This window comes from Marmota marmota, unplaced genomic scaffold (genome assembly GCF_001458135.2).
Source record: "Marmota marmota marmota unplaced genomic scaffold, marMar, whole genome shotgun sequence".
In the NCBI taxonomy this organism is placed as follows: Eukaryota; Metazoa; Chordata; class Mammalia; order Rodentia; family Sciuridae; genus Marmota; species Marmota marmota.
In genome coordinates, this window is record NW_026000021.1 from 1,488,115 (window position 1) to 1,504,928 (window position 16,814).

Sequence of the window (16,814 nt, forward strand, 5' to 3'; positions counted from 1 at the left end):
GGGACCGCTGGTTTTCTGCTCTCAGTGGACAGAACTTGAGAATATACGTGGAGTTTTGTGTCCTTCTCTGTATATTACAGATGCATTTCAACTTAATAACTTCTCCAACAGTGAGACGTGACCTTCCCCCTTATCTTTGAGACACTTGGTAAGTACCTCCCTGTGTAACCAATTTCCTGTCACCACGGCTCCTGTCCCCTGTGTGGACACTTGCATCCACCCCTGGGGTCTGGGACCTGCTCAGAGTACACCTCTGCATGGATGTCTTCTTCAGCCCTTCATGTGGGGCCACCAAAGCCACCTCTTGTCATGGGGATGACCTCTTCACACAGCTCAGGCCTTGCCCTTGTGGACCCTGAGTTAGTTTTCTGTTGCTATTTGCTGTTGTGTGGATAAGGGTCCCTAAAACTCGCGTGTTGGGCTCCAGGCTGTGGCACTATTGGAGGTAGAGGGATCTTTAGGAGATGGGGCCTTCAAAGTCAGGTGTGTCCTTGAAGCGGGTAATAGAACCTGGCCCCTTCCTTGTCCTTTCTTCATCCTGGCCATGAGGTGCCTGGCATTGCCCTGTCACATGCTCCCTGCCTTGATGGTCCTGGCTTTCCACAGGCCCAGAAGCAATGATTGGACTGATACCTCCAAAGCTATGAGCCAAAATAAACCTTTTTTTGGTTATAAGTTGATTATCTCAGGTATTTGTTACAGTTATGAAAAATCGACTAACATAGTTTTATAACAAATTACCACACACATACAGCTTAAAAAAACCATGAATTTATTATGTTATGTTTTGGAGGTCAGAAATCTAAAGTGAGTCCTCAGAGTTACATTCCTTATACAGGTTCTAGGGGAAAATTCATTTCTTTGTTTTTCTAGCTTTCACAGGCTACACCCATTTTTTATTTTATGCGACCTTTATTTTCAAAGCCAATCATGTTACATTTTCTCTCCTCTATGATCTCTACTTCTGCCCCCACACCTTCTTTCTCTCCTGCATCCCTTTTACAAGGACCCTGTGATTCCATTGAGCTCACCCAAGTAATCCACCCTAATCTCCCCATTTCATGGTCTTTGGTTTAATCACAAGTGTAAAGTCCTTTTTGTAAGTCATAAGGTCACATATCCCCAGGTTCAGAGGATTAGGGTGTGGACATCTTTGGAGATAGGCTGTTATTTAGCCTATTGAAGGCCTTTTTTCAAAGTCCCCCATAATGGCTTTTAGAGTGAATTATTTAGGCATAGAAAGGAAAATATGTGAAAGGAAAGAAAAAGAGGAAGAGTGTGACATCTTAACTGCATCTTACTAATGATAATGCTGAGACTCAGAGAGATTTTATAATTATCAGAGATCTTGTAGTTTATAACTGCCCAGGGCCAAGATCCAAATCAAGATGGCACCACTCCTAAGACACATGGACTTCTTTTTATATTAATCGTGTCCTGGATTATCACTTTCCTAATTGCATTCCCACCACCTGATACCACAGACCACATGAGAGCTGGGCTCTCTCTATCATGTACAAAAATGCTTTCTGCATGAATTCTAGAAAGTTTACCTGGAATGAAGCACAGTGATCCTTGTGCCCATCCTCTGCCATTGTGTTGTGTTGACTGACAACTGTCTCTGGAGAAACAGGGAAAAGACCACCTGTAATTATCAATACTACTTTTCCCTCTTCATCTTACCCCCAGCCCTATAGGAGATGAGGTGATATCCATCATTTAGATCAGTGGTCAAATTATTTTTTAAAATAATTTTTCCTTCTGTCGGGGCAGAAGTGAGATTAGCGTATTGTGATAGAAGTTGGTCCAGGTCCTGGGACTTGCAGACACAGCACCAGCAAAATCCATGTGGACTCACATATCAGCCCAACTCAGCAAAATACCAGCTTCCTCAGTGACTCTGTGGGATCAGTGTGGATCTGGCCCACTGGCCACAGCAAGGAAATCAATACTATCAGAGCACTGTCAGCCCTTGTACCCTAAGGATACAGACCCCACCTGCTGGCCCAGAATTCCAGGATATTTTCAGAATTGAGGATATCTCTATGGCTTGAACAAGATTTTCTGTCAGATTTCACCAAGAAGGAGGCAAATAGCTAAGGTAAGAAGGGAGAGGAATGAGGCATAAAATCCTTTCCAGATACTGTCTAGATAAAAAGGTACTCCCTACCCCCGTAAATATTGAAGTTCTTATTTTATTTCATTCACCCCTCCCAGCTTAAGTGCCCTGGACATTGTGAGGGATTCTTGGGTATTTGCAATTCCTTGATTTAAATGCACTCCCTCCCTTATTCATTCATTTAGTGAAGAATATAGACAGTTCACTCTGCGCACCCAGGGCTCAGAGAGGTGTTGGATGCCAGCCCTGTAGACCAGAAGCTCCTAGGACTTGGTCACCGGGGAGTCATGGGGGGCTATAGGAATGCCAGTGGCACTGTACCTTTTGAGCTAAACTCAGAATTCCCGGTATTTGTTTGGCACCCAACAAGTGTCTGTTGAATGCAAGGGCATCGTATCTGCCATGCAGGACCTGGAGTCTGAAATGTCAAGTGAAGAGAGGTGTGTCAGAGAATAAAGTCCTCCACTGGGTCTCAAAGGTCAAGTTCAAGATTTTTTTTTAAGTCCTTTCATACAGCCACTAATTAGAAAACCATTTTCTCATTAAACAAGACTTGGAAATTACAGACAAACCAAAAGAAGAAAACAAGAAGTCACTCATAATCCCAACACCTAGAGAAGATCGCGGATGGAGGCTTCACCATGAAAACACCATGTGTTATCTTGTCAAGGCCATTAATTCAATTGGACGATCAGGGATTGCCTGGTTCGGGCCCAGATGCTGAATGGAGTCTTTTGTGAGGACGAGTGGGAACATGGTACTGAGTGGATTTCAGATGCAGCTGGGCTGTGTGGGTAACCCTGGGGAGGGGGGTGGCCTTTGTCTAGGCCCTAGCTGTGGATTTTCTGGTCTCTGGGAGACGGTCACTTGGAGGAGAGCATGGGGTGGTTGCTCAGCCAGCTGGCTCCTCCCCTTGTGGTGCCTACAAGCCTGTCTCTGGGATCTCTTCTGATCAAATCTGATCCAATGCCAGGATCCTCTGCCTCTGGGTTTTCCACAAGAAGATTCTGATCAGGAGAAGAATTCAATGATCTGCTTGAGCCAGAGTGTGCCTGGGTCTCCTGAGCTCTCGTTTATGCCACCTCGATGGCAGGAGATGGGGACACCTACCAGCTGAGCTCTCTGCCAGGGGACCTTGTGGGGGCCCTCATAGCAGCTCTGCATGTCACTGTTTCTTCTGTGCATTTTCACAGACAGTAACTGAGGCTCACAGAGGCTGTGACTTGTCTAACTAGATTAGCACAGCCAGGAAGTGGCAGACTCAGGACTTGAAGCTCTCACCTCTCACCTCTCAGCCTCTCATGGAGGGCATCCCAGACTGCAGCGCACACATCAGGGCAGGCAAATAGGAACCAGGGCCCAGTCCCCAGACTTGGTTGCTGATGGTGTGGTTTTCAACCGTGGGCACCTTGCCTTGGAATCCATTCACTGCCTCTGAGCTTCTCAGAGTTTGTGCAGGTTTCCGCCCACGCTTTCCGACCAACTTGTGGCTTCCGTGCAAAGTCTGTCCCTCAGCGTGGCTGTCTCACTCCCCTCCACTTCCCCACCAGGGTGAAGCCCAGAGCTGCTGCCCTTTCTCAGCGGTGGCCCAACCCTTACCAGGTGCACAGCCCATCTCTGCAAGCCCACATGGAAGCCCAACAGGTGAAATGTGTAAAAATGATGCCTGTGTAATGTTCGGAAAGACCTGAGAACCCAGAGTAGCTGCCTCTGCTCCCTCCTGACTCTCCCCTCTTCCCAACAGCAGGCAGAAGGGGCTTGCAGAGCTCTAGATGTCAACAGAGCTTTGTGGTCACTGCCTCAGTGCACACATCCCTCTCCCAGGGCGGGACCCAGGCCTCAGCATGGACATGAGCGGGCTGGCCAGGTGGGCGACATGTGAGCTCTGGCGGGGATTCCCAGAGAGTTCCCATTGGTTGGGGAAGTGCCGGAGGAGGGATATTTCCGGCTGCTGGTTCCTGGATGAGCTGCGTGGCGTTCGGAAGAATTCCCGGGGAGTGTGTGTGGAGTGTGCTGGTGAAGTTCAGAAATAAAGTTTGTTCCTGCTTCAGTGGCTCGTGATTTGTGCCCAGCCAGACTGCGGCATTTGGTGGCCCGTACGGGGAGCCCCAGGACACTCGGGGGTAAGTGACGAAAAAAAGCTGCCCGTCCCTAGATAGGTCGGGAGCAAATCTGCTCGTCCCTAAGCAGATAGGGAGAGAGGAAAAATGGCCATTTTGAGAAAATGGAGAAGATTGATACAGTATATTTGTGTCTTGTTTTGTCTTGAAATGTTGTATTGTCTTTATGATGAAAATATGGAAGGGGTGAGAAGTAAATCACTAAGGGAAGGAGGTACCCCAATGGAACCAAGAACAGTTAGGGCATGTGTTGATGGAAGCCCAGGAACTCTAGTCAGAAAGAAAAAGAAAGTTCAGAGGAGGAAGGATTATCAGGAAAAAAGTTGCAGCAAAAGGCTATTACTGAATACTTTTCGTTACAGGAGGGTGCATGGCTGCCACGTGCGTGAGCCGGTCCTGGTGCAGCAAGGACTTTCCAAGCGGCGGCAGCTGGCTCTTCCGCTGCCAGGAGCCCAAATCTAGACCTGACCTGGAGGCACAGTCTCGCGGGCTCTTGCTCTCTGTGCCCAGAAGCAGTTTGAGTCCGGGACACTCCCCAAGGCCATCTGGGGCTGCCTGGGATGCTACAGCTGGCAGAAGACGCTACCGGCGTCCCTGATGTTTGGTCATTTTCAATGCCAATAACTAAGCTACAATGGTTCTCCCACACCTGGTGGCTAATGAGTAATGAGCACTATTAAGGCTTATTTCAAATGTAAAAAACCTTGAGATAATGTACTAAATTGTTCAGAACGTTGTTTTCTTAGTGGAATGCTACAGGATTTTCTTTAGCCAGCATTGCTGGAGTTCCTGCCTTCATCCCAGTGCCGGTGCTGGTATAATTTTTCCAAAGCCTTCTTACTTGGAGCCATCAATTGGCTTGGTATCCTGGCATTTTGTATCCTCCCCTTCTGCTTGTAGCAGATTATTTATGGTGTTTGTGTAAAAACCACTGTGGTCGTTATTTAAATTAAACAAAAGGGGGAAATGTTAGGGTCTGTAAACAAGTCAAGATGGCGCCTGGCGGGCTGGGGATGTGGCTCAAGCGGTAGCGCGCTTGCCTGGCATGCGGGCGGCCCGGGTTCGGTCCTCAGCACCACATACAAACAAAGATGTTGTGTCCTTCAAAAACTAAGAAAAAAATAAATATTAAAAATTCTCTCTCTTTCTCTCTCTCCCTCTCTCTTAAAAAAAAAAAAACAAAAAAAAGATGGCGCCTGGCATTTTGCCAGAGGGAGTGGTTTGTGAAGTAACGCCAGTGAACCATTAAGTGTGGAGATTCCTTATTGGTTGACTGCTGTATCTAGTTTATGTAAATTAAGATAAGCTGTGTGTAATGTATATATACCCCTCCTGTCCTACAATAAACGGCTCCCACTCCTGCTGTATCAAGTTGCTCGTCACCCCCCGGTTATTTTGCTGCAGCCGGGCTGCGGCTCCAGGGCAGGACCCAGGCCTCAGCATGGACATAAGCGGGCTGGCCAGGTGGGCGACGTGTGTGCGGATCCCTGCACGGTTTCCCGGAGGAAGCACTTCCTCAAACCCTGGCAATTCCATCCTCTCCGCATTATCCCTTTAAGATTCTCAGACTCCTGACCCATCCCATGCTTGGTGGCCACAGAGGCAGATGGGACATTGGACCTGCCCCATCCCTTTCCCTCTCCATGAACCTGCCTCCGGGCGATGCCAACTGTACCAGTTCCCAGATCACTGACCTTGAAAGCTGAACTTGCTTTTCCTGGCTCCTTCAGGAAGACTTGGCTCTTCCTTTCTTCTCGTGCTCTCCAAACTCAGCCTCCCCACATAAGAGACCTTGTTCAGTCTCTGGCCCCAAACCCTCCTTCTTGCTCAGCAGGAACAGAAATCCACTGCTTCTCAGCGCCGAGGAAGGCTGGGGGATTGTCTAAAAGAGCTTTGCTAACGTGCTATAGTAAAAGAGAAAGGAAACAGCAGCACCGAGTGATTGACTTCAGCAAACACAAATTCCTGATTCTAATTCTTCCCACAGAGGGGCTTGGAGGCGAGAATTCCAGGCAGGCTGCCCTGGGCGACTTTCTTCCCCAATCCCCATCCCGGGCTGGCTTGGCCACTGCTGGGATGCGCGGTGACATTCTCTTTCCTGGCTGATTTCTTCATCTTCTTTCTGCTTTGGTCCAAGGTCTTCACCCCCAGCTCCAAGCCAACCTGTCTCTAAGCTGACAGTTGTGCTGGTCTGCCTGGGTCCTTGTCCTGAAAGCCATCTCCCTTCTGCGGTCCCAGCAGTCCCCTTCTGCTATTTCTGACCTGTAAGTGTCTTCTCCACCCCTCCCGCTGTGCCATGACCTCCCTGGATCTTTGGGGGGGGGGTCCTTCTCTTGTACTTTTGTCCCTAGTCCATTTTTACAATAAAAGTTGACTTGTTTGAAAAACACTCATAAGACCTGATGGGTGGTTTTAATCTTCCAGATCTCTACTTTATGTACCTTTCTGTTATTACTCTCCAAAACATCTAAAAACCCAAAACATTATTATGGAATTACGATGCACAAAACAAAATGGAAAAAAATTAAATGATAAATGACAAATATACCACCCGAAAGCAAAGTGCTGGCAATGTTGGGTATACACCCTTTCACATCTTTCTCTCAATTCACTCACATGCACACACGTGGAGATTTTTTTTCCCCCTATAATTTTGGGATTACCCTCTGTATCATTCTGCAAGTTTTTTTTTTTCACTTACTTTTTCATTCTGTGCGTTATTTATATTTTGGTGGACCTGTGGTCTCTTGCTTTAAGTTCCCAACCAGGCTTCTGCAGAACACTGAGTTTCCCCAAGCTGAAGCAAGGTGTTAAATGGTTGACATCCAGTAATAGCCATTTGTGATTCCGTTTGCAGAAAATACAATAAATAAGTACAATTTTCACCATTTTGATTATGTGCCATAACCTTTTATCTAATCATTAGCTCTACCACCATTTGGATGTACTAGACTCTAACCCGGAATGATTTCTGAATTCCTACAAAATTATACCAGTTACCTTCTGTTTAATCTGCCAAAATTTCCCAAGGCCTTGGCAACAACCCACGCCATGAGGGACCCTGATGCTTTCTTATGCTGGAGACGCACTGTGGGTCTAACTGGAATGGATAATCTCTATGCACTTGATCTAAAGGTGGCTGATAGAACTGCTTAGCACTGGAGGTTCACGCAACTCTGTTGAGAGGTCTGTCCACAAAAGTGGAAGACGGAGAGTTGGAAACCTTTCTCTACCTGCAGGTTGGAGGTGAGCGTGGGAATCCAGTCAGCTGGGGACTATGGGGGAGGTAGAAGTGCCTCAGCATATCCCTCAGGGAGCCTCGGGGACCCGGGGCGGCATTAAGCTGATGTCCTGGAGGGGCCGAGGGTGCAGATCCAGGAAATGGCCTGGGCTACAGTAGGAACACCAGTCCACTGGAGTCATTCTTTAGGGCCTCACAGAAAAGTGGGAGCTCTGAGGGAGCCTGGGGTTCGTCCAGGTGCTCCCTATCATGTGGGGACTCACTTGCTCCTACGTATGTGCAGTGGCTGGGACGAGCAGTCTGTGTCAGGGACAGAAGGTCGAACTCAGAGTGGCTTGAGACAAAGTGGCTGGGACAAAATACCCGAGAGAATCAACTCAATAGAAGGAAAGATGGACTGTGGCCCTTGGTGTCAGTTCATGGTCACTCAGCCCTGGAGTGTCACAGTACATCATGGAGGAAGCTGCTCACCTCACGGAGGACAGGAAGCAACAGGGAGAGAATGAAAGGGAGAGGAGGGGCTGGGGTCCCAATGCCTCCTGCAAAGGCAGGTGTTAGAGTCTGTCAACAAGTCAAAATAACACCTGGCATTTTGCCAGGGGAATGTTAGAGTTCGTAAACAAGTCTGGATGGTGCCTGGCAAAATGCCAGAGGGAGTGGTTTGAGAAGTAACAAAAGCGAGCCATTAAGTGTGGAGATTCCTGATTGGTTGACTGCTGTATCTAGTTTATGCTAATTAGATAAGCTGTGTGGAATGTATAAATACTGCTCCTGTCCTGCAATAAAGGGCTTCCACTCCTGCTGTATCAATGTACACAAGTTGTTCCTCACCCCCCGGCTAGTTTGCTGCAGCCGGACTGCGGCAGGCAGGTCCTCAGTGACCTTTCTCCTACTAGGCTCTACCTTTAAAGGCTCTACCACCTCCCAGTTACCCCATGGGAGGTGACCAAGTCCTCAATACACAGGCCTTTGGAGGAACTTCCAAACCATAATACTGCCTATGGGAACTCAGATAAATTCACCAGGACCTATGTTCCCCTCTTGTCCCTGTTCACTCCATTCTTAGCAGGCGGGGCTTCCCCTCAGCTACAGAAATGGCCGCCAGAGCTCCAGCCATTACTTCTCAGTTTTAAACTCATCCCTGCATCAATCACAGCCTTCAGGGAATGAAGTACGCTGGTCATCATGGGTCAGGATCATGGGATCCTTTCTTGGAAACTGGGACGGTTCCCCACCTTCCAAAACTGCCAGCTGAGAAGAATGGAGAAAGTCTAAGACGGGTGTGGGGAGAGGTGCTGGGAGACCAAAAACAATGCCCTAAAATTAAAAATAAGTATTGGTTGAGTTGCTGAATGTCATGAGGAACCCTTAAGAGAAAACTGAGGAAAGATAAAGGTGGCCATTCTTACAAACCTGGAGACAGAAAAAGGGAAGTCTTATTCCTTTTGACTTAGAGACCCAAGATGGGCCTCTAGACCTTTCTTCATGGCCCAGTGTGGAGCGGTGGAGTGTGGTCCTTACTGGGGGTGGACTTCTGGCTGTCTGACATCCTGGCCATCCTAATACCTGCACGTACCTCTTAGGGTTCTGGTGGGAGCTGCAGAGGAGTGGAAGAGAGGAATTGGAAAGCTCATCACCCGCATGGCTTCCCAGGTTTGGGTCTAGGGCAGGAGAAGGAAGGGAGAAGCAGAGCGCATGGTGGGATGGGAAAGGGGAGGGCAGGAAGGGGTGTGCTCATGCCTAGGCACTGGGGGGAAGGTTAGGGGAAAGGGCTAGAATTCATGTTGCCATGGAGACCTGAAGTTGCTCATCCCTGATCTCTGTAACAGAGGGCTGGCTCCTGAATGAATGACGAATTTTCCTTGAGCCTCTCCTAGCTGGGAAGTCTTGGGAGGGTCTATCTGCACAGGGCACCTGCGGGGGAGCCAGGGCCAGGGGGCGCGCAGGTGGGTCCTTCCGTCTGGGTCTGACCATCCAGCTGGCCCGTGTCCTCCAAAGCTTGGGATTTCTCCATGAAGCTGTGGGAGATGGTCAAACAGCTGCCTTCCCCAGTGGGGGAGTGAGACCCTTGTTAGTGACAGGTTGGCTACTCATCTTGTTCCCTAGCAGGAACCTGCCCCTTCCATCGGGGACTGTCTCTCTCCCTCCCTCCTCTCTCCATTTCTCTCTCTCACACACACACACACACACACACACACACACACACTTCTCAAATCCCCTGTATTAAATTACTGCTGAAATGTTTCGAACTCTCTGCACCAGGATCATATGACAGAATGTGTGGGGGTTTAACTTTAAAACCTTGCCCCAGAGGAGAGAAATGAAAATGACTTGCAGGATTTTGACACAATGATCAGACAGAAAAAAAAAAATCCTCATCCCCCCACTCCTTGAATAAATAGGAACTTGTCAAATGCCATTATCATATCATATAGATCAGAATTCGTCTCAGTTTTTTTCTTTTTTTTTTTTTTTGGTGGTCCTAAAAGTAATAAAGAGTTATAACCGCATTCCAAGTTATGTTTGGATTATTGACGACTCCGCCGACCAAAGATTTGTCTGTCCTGAAGGCGAACGGCATTTGAGCTGATTTATCCCCTGGAGCTGGGGGCCCCGAGGGCTGTCTCACTGAGTCATAAAACGCCACAGTGAGCTCTGACCCCGACCACTTTGTTCCAGCCCTTGGGCTTGGATTTTCCGGTGTGATCGGCCCTGAGACTGAAGATTTTTAAGATTCTGAGAGGTGGGGAAGCAGCGAGGGGGAGGGACTCATTTTTCCATCCCTGGTTTTCATTTGCTTTGGGGAGAAGAAAAATCTACTCTAATAAAGACCTCCGCCTGTGCTGAATGATGTTCAGGAATTATCTCCTGCCATTGTTCCCCCATTAAATAAATAAATTGCTGCTGTCTTTGATTTTTTTCTTTTCATCAGGGGACTTTGACAGATCTCACATGGGTGACTTCAGGCTTCAAGTCTTATTTGGATGAGTTTGGGTGAGTCTGACTTGGCCACGATAATACAAGTAAAAAGTCACATTTCTTTTGGGTGAAGGAGAGAATGAGGATCCTGGCGGATGCTCTTCTTCATCCACCTGCCTTTCACGGGTTCTTTTCTAATGAAGACAGATGCCAGGCAACTCTAGTTTATCCAGCCACTCAAAGGTGTAACTGACTTCCCAATTTATTAACAATGGTGATTCATTACCATGACAATTGGGGAAAAACTGATTACCTTTGAATTTCTGATGAGGTAATCCTGCCTCTCTGCAGCCCTGGTAATGAATCACCCCTTTCCCTCCCTCCCCTGACCTAATTTTCCAAATCATGTACCTGTATAAAATATTGTGCAGAGGGGGTGCATCTATTTATCTTACAGGAGTTCTCTCCTTCTGAATTCAAGGGAGAAGACAACCCCTCCAACTGGGAGGGAAGATTCATGAATGTTCTGGATCTGGAATTCTCCAAAGCCCAGTCTCCCAGACAATCAGTCTGCAGGTGACAGGGGCTGGCAAGGGCTATTCCCCTCCTGCTGGATGCCACTTGACAGAAATGGAGAGATCTATAAAGACAATGATTCCACTTTTCCTTCATGCAAAGAAAGGTACCCAAACCTTATGTGGCTGGGACTTCTCTGGATAATTCTTTTACCTTCCAAATGTTTCAACCTGATGTTATGTTCAAATTTGGGACCCCCAAAAGACCACCAGAAACCAAGATCGAAGTAAGCAGCAAAGAGGTGTTTATTGTGAGCTAGCTCGGTCCTCCACGAGCATACAGCAACTGGTGACGCTGAGAGGCCCCGAGCCCAGGGTTTGCAGCAGTTTTATACACTCTTTGGGGAAGGCAGGGACCCCCACATACATCATAACATCTCTTAGCAAATCATCACACACCACGGGAAAATCATAAAACAATTCTTAAAACATGATTAGCACATTCTCTGGTGGGAACAAGTTGGGTAAGGGTGATTGGTTAGTACAAGAGGGGGATTCCTTTGAACTGATTGGTTTAAGCCACGGAGGGGAGTATGTGCTGAACTACATGGTTTCCCAACATGTTATCCACCACTGTAAACTACTGGGGGGTCATCTGGCATCCCAGGTATTTTCCCTGTCTCATGCTGATTGATGGCTGCTAGGGGGTTGCTATGGGTCCCCACCTAGCCTGACTGAGTCAGGGACACCTGGCTCCACAGATCTCTCCTGTTATTTGTAGGGTGGGCATGTGCCTAGGAGTGCTCTGTGGGTCTTTCCAAGGACAAGGGTCACGTCCCCTTCCTTAGGACAGGCTTTGCTCTGAGGTAGAGGCTGGTTTTTCACAGTTTCTTAGTCTTAACAGCTGCTCTTATTTGGATCTTAATGTCCCCCAGAGACCCATGTGCCAAAGGCCTGGTCCCTAGGGAGGTCCTATTGAGAGGGGTGGAAATGTCAAGAGGTAGGTCCTATCAAGAGGCCTTTAGATCATTGGGGGTTTTCCCTTGAAGAGAACGAGGGGACCCTGGGCCTCTTCCTACCTTCTTTTTCCCTGCCATAAGGTAAGTGGTCCTGTTCTACCATGTTCCCCCCTGCCCCATTGTGTGTTGCCTCTTCCAAAGCAATGGGGCCTACTGATCATGAACTGATGCCCCTAAAGTGAGCCTAAATAAACCTTTTCTCTTTATAAGTTGCTTATCTCATGTATTTGTTATAGTAACAGAAATCTGCCTAACATACCAGATTTCTTGGTTTGGATTTCCCCCAAAGCAGACCCAGGGACAAAACTTGGGTCATATTGAATTCTTTAGGAAGCTTAAGTGAGGAAGTGGAGCAAGTAAGAGGGGCAGGGACAAACCCCAGCAAAGCATGCATTGATGAGCAGGGGACTTGATTCCATGGGTGACCTCTGTAGCACTGGCGGGGAGCAGCCACAGGACCCAACCTGCAAACACCCCGAGGCTGGGCATTTCTCCACCGAATCCCGTTTCCTCCTGGAGGGCAGTCTCCTAGTCTTAGTTGTTTTGTCTGAGGCTGAGTAAGCTCCCTGTTGCCAGAGAAGACCTTTAGGGCAGAGGGAGAGAGAGAGGCATGGAAATATGGACAAGGGAAGGTGCATCGCGATGGGGACTGAGGAGCCTGGGGGAGGGGCCAACAGAGAAGGGAAGAGGTCCCAGGCCAGTGTGAGGTGCCTCTCCTAACACCAGACTAGCAGCACAGACCCACGGTATGTGGAACAGGGGCGACTGCAGCCTTGGTTTGCTTTCCTGCCTGTTCACCCAACAATGAGCTTCTTCTGGCCCTTGGGGAGCTTTCTGCTATGAGCTTACCTAGTAACTCGTCAGCCCAGAGGAATTCTTCCTCGGGGATCTACAAGGCTGTGTGAAGAAAGCCCGTCTTCTAAGATTCGGGGCACTAAGGGTCATGGGTATTGGAGTGGATGGTGGTATTTTTCTACCATGTTTGAAAAATATGCTGAAGGTCAGAGAAGGAGGAGGAGGAGAGGAGGAGGAAGAATAAGAAGGAGAAGGAGAAAGGTGAGGGTGTGGGGGGAGACAGACAGAGACAGATAGACAGACACCTGGGCACCTCATGGGAACTAAGATGCCATGTCTGCAGTGTGAGTCCTCCTCGGGGAGCCTTCCCACCCTTCAGTCCCAGGTCAGGCAGGCAGAGTCCCCGTCCTCACTTTCCCACAATGCCATGCTGTAGGTCTGTTGTCCACTGTATCGAGTGCCCGCAGCAGCTTGGCCCTTGGGTGTTAACAGTGCTTGTAGAATGCACAAGGGGCCATATTCTCACTTTTAAGGCTGTCCCGTTACTGGAGTGTCATCTGGAGGATGCTGGACCCCAGGGTTCCTCATTACCTGCCTCTGACCCTTTTCATGGTCACTTTCATATCCCCCTTGGGGCCAGAGAGCCGTGTTGTGGCCCCTCCCACCTGGGGATGGGTTCTTGGTGGAAATACGTCACCCACCAGGCTTTTCTGCTACAGCAGAGGAAAGGAAGGGAGGCCAGGAGGACCTGCGACAGCCTCCGCTGGAGGTAATGTAACCCACTGAGAGAGCAGGGCTCAGGCTTTTCTGCGACAGCCTATCACCATCAGTGAAGTGACCCTAGTGGATGAGAAGGATTTTGGCTCAGTCGAGAATTATGGCTCATGGATAGAAGTGTAAATTAAGAGATGAAAGGGATTCCAAGGTGGGGGTTCAGCAGATATTGGAAGGAAGTTTTGGAGAAAATGAAAAGCCTTGGATTACCTATAAGGGAGCTAGATGCTGAGTATGGCCTTGTTACCAAGGGGGGTCACTTTGAAGAAGCCACATAGCATCCCTGTCCTTCAGTGTAATCATTCAAAACGTCTGCCAGCCTTCCTTTATGAGATGAGGACCAGAGCTGGTATAGGGTAGAGGTTCTCAGTGAGGCTGATTTGGGGGAATTTGGTAATGTCTGGGGACATCATTTTGGTCATCACAAGTGGGAGTAGGTGTTCCTGGCATTTTGTGAGCAGAGGCCCAGGAGGCAGCTAAACGTCCTATGGGAGGCATAGGACTGCTTCCCCTCCCCTACACAGTGGCCCACAGAACTAAGTGGAGAACTAAGTGAACTAAGTGGAGAGACCCAGGCCCATGGTCCAAAGGGACAGCAGGAAGTGGAAGCACGTGAGTAGTGAGAATAAATGGACATGAATATCTCCGTCCATAGCCGGGAGTGCAGGACCCTCAACCCCTCAGAAACGGAACGGGTGCAGGAGGCACCAGGATCAATGGAGAGAAATCAGAAATCGTGTGGAACCCAGAGTCTGGAGACTGTCTGGGTTTGCCAACAGGAGGGCTTGCTGCAGGGGCAAGATGGAGACTGAGCTCTCCAGGGGTGTCACTGTCAGAAACAATAAGAACAGCTTGATGTGAAAAATGGAAACATACCCTGTTTCAACTGTCTTGTTCAGACTTTTTTTTCAGACCTTCCTTGAGAGACTTTTGGGGTTTTGTTGGTTGCATTGACCTATGCCTGTAATCCCAGCGACTCAGGAGGCTGAGGCAGGAGGATTACAAGTTTGAGGCTAGCCTGAACAACTTAGTGAGACCCTGTCTCAAAATAAAAATAAAAGGGCTGGGGATTTGGCTCAGTGTTAGAGCTCCACTGGGTTCAATCCCCAGTACCATAAAAAAAAAAAAAAGAGTTTTGGAGTTAGAAGGCAAGGGATGTCAATGATTATCTAGGACTCAAGTGCCCCCAGGCTTTGGGCAGGTGCTATAAAGGACTCCTGGCCTTGGGCACTTTAACAGCATCACTTCACCTGGGGAGGATGCCTCCCTTCCATTTTCTCCATCTGCAAAAAAAAACCACAACAAACAAACAAACAAAAAAAACCCAACAATTTGAATCTGACTCTCCAGCTTTGGAAAATCAGCACACACTTGATTTTCCAAAGCTGGAGAGTCAGATTCAAATGTTGGCAATGGATTCAATGATAATAAGAATAATGTGATGATAAAAAGGTGACCCAGGGGTGTAGCTCAGTGGCAGAGCACTTGCCTAGCATGCATGAGGCCCTGGGTTCGGTCCTAGCACTGCAACAACAACAAAGAAAACCACTGAGCAGGTTAACAGTTCAGGTGACCCTCTGAATTCTGGGCTGGACTTGACCTTCAAATCACTTCTCTGCAGCCTGTTGGGAGCAGGTGATTGGCCAGTGTGGGCATTTGGTGCAGGAAACACGGTCAGTTGGAGACTAATGTCTCATATAAACCAGTCCTGGGCAGGTAGTCTGGGGCTGGCGAGGTGGTCTCCTGACCTGTCCTGCCAGGCACCAAGCACCTTCCTTTTGCCACTGAACATGGTCTCGCAGTCATTGCTCCAGGACTAATAATATTTGCTTCACTGATTCCAGACATTTACCTAAGCCCTTTTCCCAGCCTTTCTCTGTGTCCATGAAGTTTGGTTTCAAGGTTGAATCGCAGTGTACTTTTAGGAGGACATTCATTAGAAACAGCCAGCAGAGTCTACACGTGGGAGAGCCGTGGTGCATGGGCGCAGCTTGCGTGGCGAGGGAAGTGAAGTCTGCAGGCAGGCTGGGCAGTGAGAGCCGCGTGGAATCTTCAGTCCCGAGGACATCACTCCAGGAGGTGTGGGACGCAAGGCACCTCCTGGTTTTAGACAGATTGCAGATTTTGGTGGTGGCAGGAAATGTGCTTTAGAATCCATAAGATGTTCTTTTTTTTTTGCTACGGGACCCGGTAAGGATTGGCATAGAGGGGGAAGCAGGCAGACTGGCCGCTGGGGAGGACACTCACTCAGAGACCCTGGGACTGGAGTCATTTCTGTCCCCTTTCCATCTTTCCTGCTTTAATTTCCTGGGCTACATCCCTGGGTCCCTGCCAGGGTGTTTCTCTCTCTCTCTCTCTCTCTCTCCTTTCCTCCCTCTCTCAATTCTGTTTCAAGTGGCCTTGTTTGGCTTTGCCACCTCGAGCTGTGAAACCCTGGACCTGCTGGCTGACCTCGAGGAGGCTCATTTTCCTTGTTTGCAAAATGGGAACAGTCCTACCTGTTCCTAGAGTCAGTTTGTAGGTTAACTGAAATAGGTACATGAAGAGCCTCGCACAGTGCCTGACACAGCAGCGCAACCAAGGTCAGCTTCCTTCTCCTTTCCCCCTGACAGAACTCTTCCACAAATGCCTTTTCTGTTCCCTTTATTTAGCCACTGGGAAAAAGTGCCCTCGCTGGTCCCCCCTGCGGGTCCTGCACAAGGTGAGCTCTGTCCTGCCTGCTCCAGGCACTCTGACCCCTTGGCCCTGAGAGCTTACTTATTCATTTATTTAATTTTACCTTAAGATATGTCTCTAATCTCTTTCTCCTTTTAAATGTCCTTCTCTCCCAGGTAACATTGTAGAGTGTCACCAGTCATTTGTCCCTTGTAGTAAATTGTTTTGGGGTCCTAAGGAGAGTGTAACAGATGGGAGGCCAGAAGACACTGGGGAGCTGACCGTGGTGCCCCCTTCCCTCTCCCCCAACTGCTCCCCTCTCCCCCTCTCTCTTGTCACTGTGAGATTTTTGCTCCACACCAAGTTCCCAGGAAGACCCAGCAGCATCCTGAGCCTGCCTAATGCACACGGCTCATATCAAAGTCCCCGAACGACTCCCCAGAGTCTACACATGAGATGAAATGTCACTGAGTCAAAATGGGGACCCCGATGGCTTTTTTGGGTACCCACAGTTCCTCCTTCGGTCACCAGCAGGGGAGTGTCATTCACTCTTTCTTCATTTTCATTCAGTAGGTTTGCAGCCCAGTGTGGACCAGGCACCCTGTAAGGCAGTGTGACAGGCAATGACACCTCTTGTGCCTACAGTGCTTTCCGTCT

The 16,814-nt window shown here is 48.7% G+C and overlaps 1 long non-coding RNA gene across 1 annotated transcript; it reads left to right on the forward strand.

Annotated features, from left to right (window-relative positions):
* Positions 1–3,361: 3,361 nt before the first annotated feature.
* LOC125618893 lies at positions 3,362–8,172 on the forward strand. Its single transcript, XR_007350266.1, has 3 exons — positions 3,362–3,371; positions 5,044–5,048; positions 8,028–8,172. It is a non-coding gene; the product is annotated as an uncharacterized LOC125618893 (long non-coding RNA).
* The last annotated feature ends 8,642 nt before the right edge of the window (positions 8,173–16,814 follow it).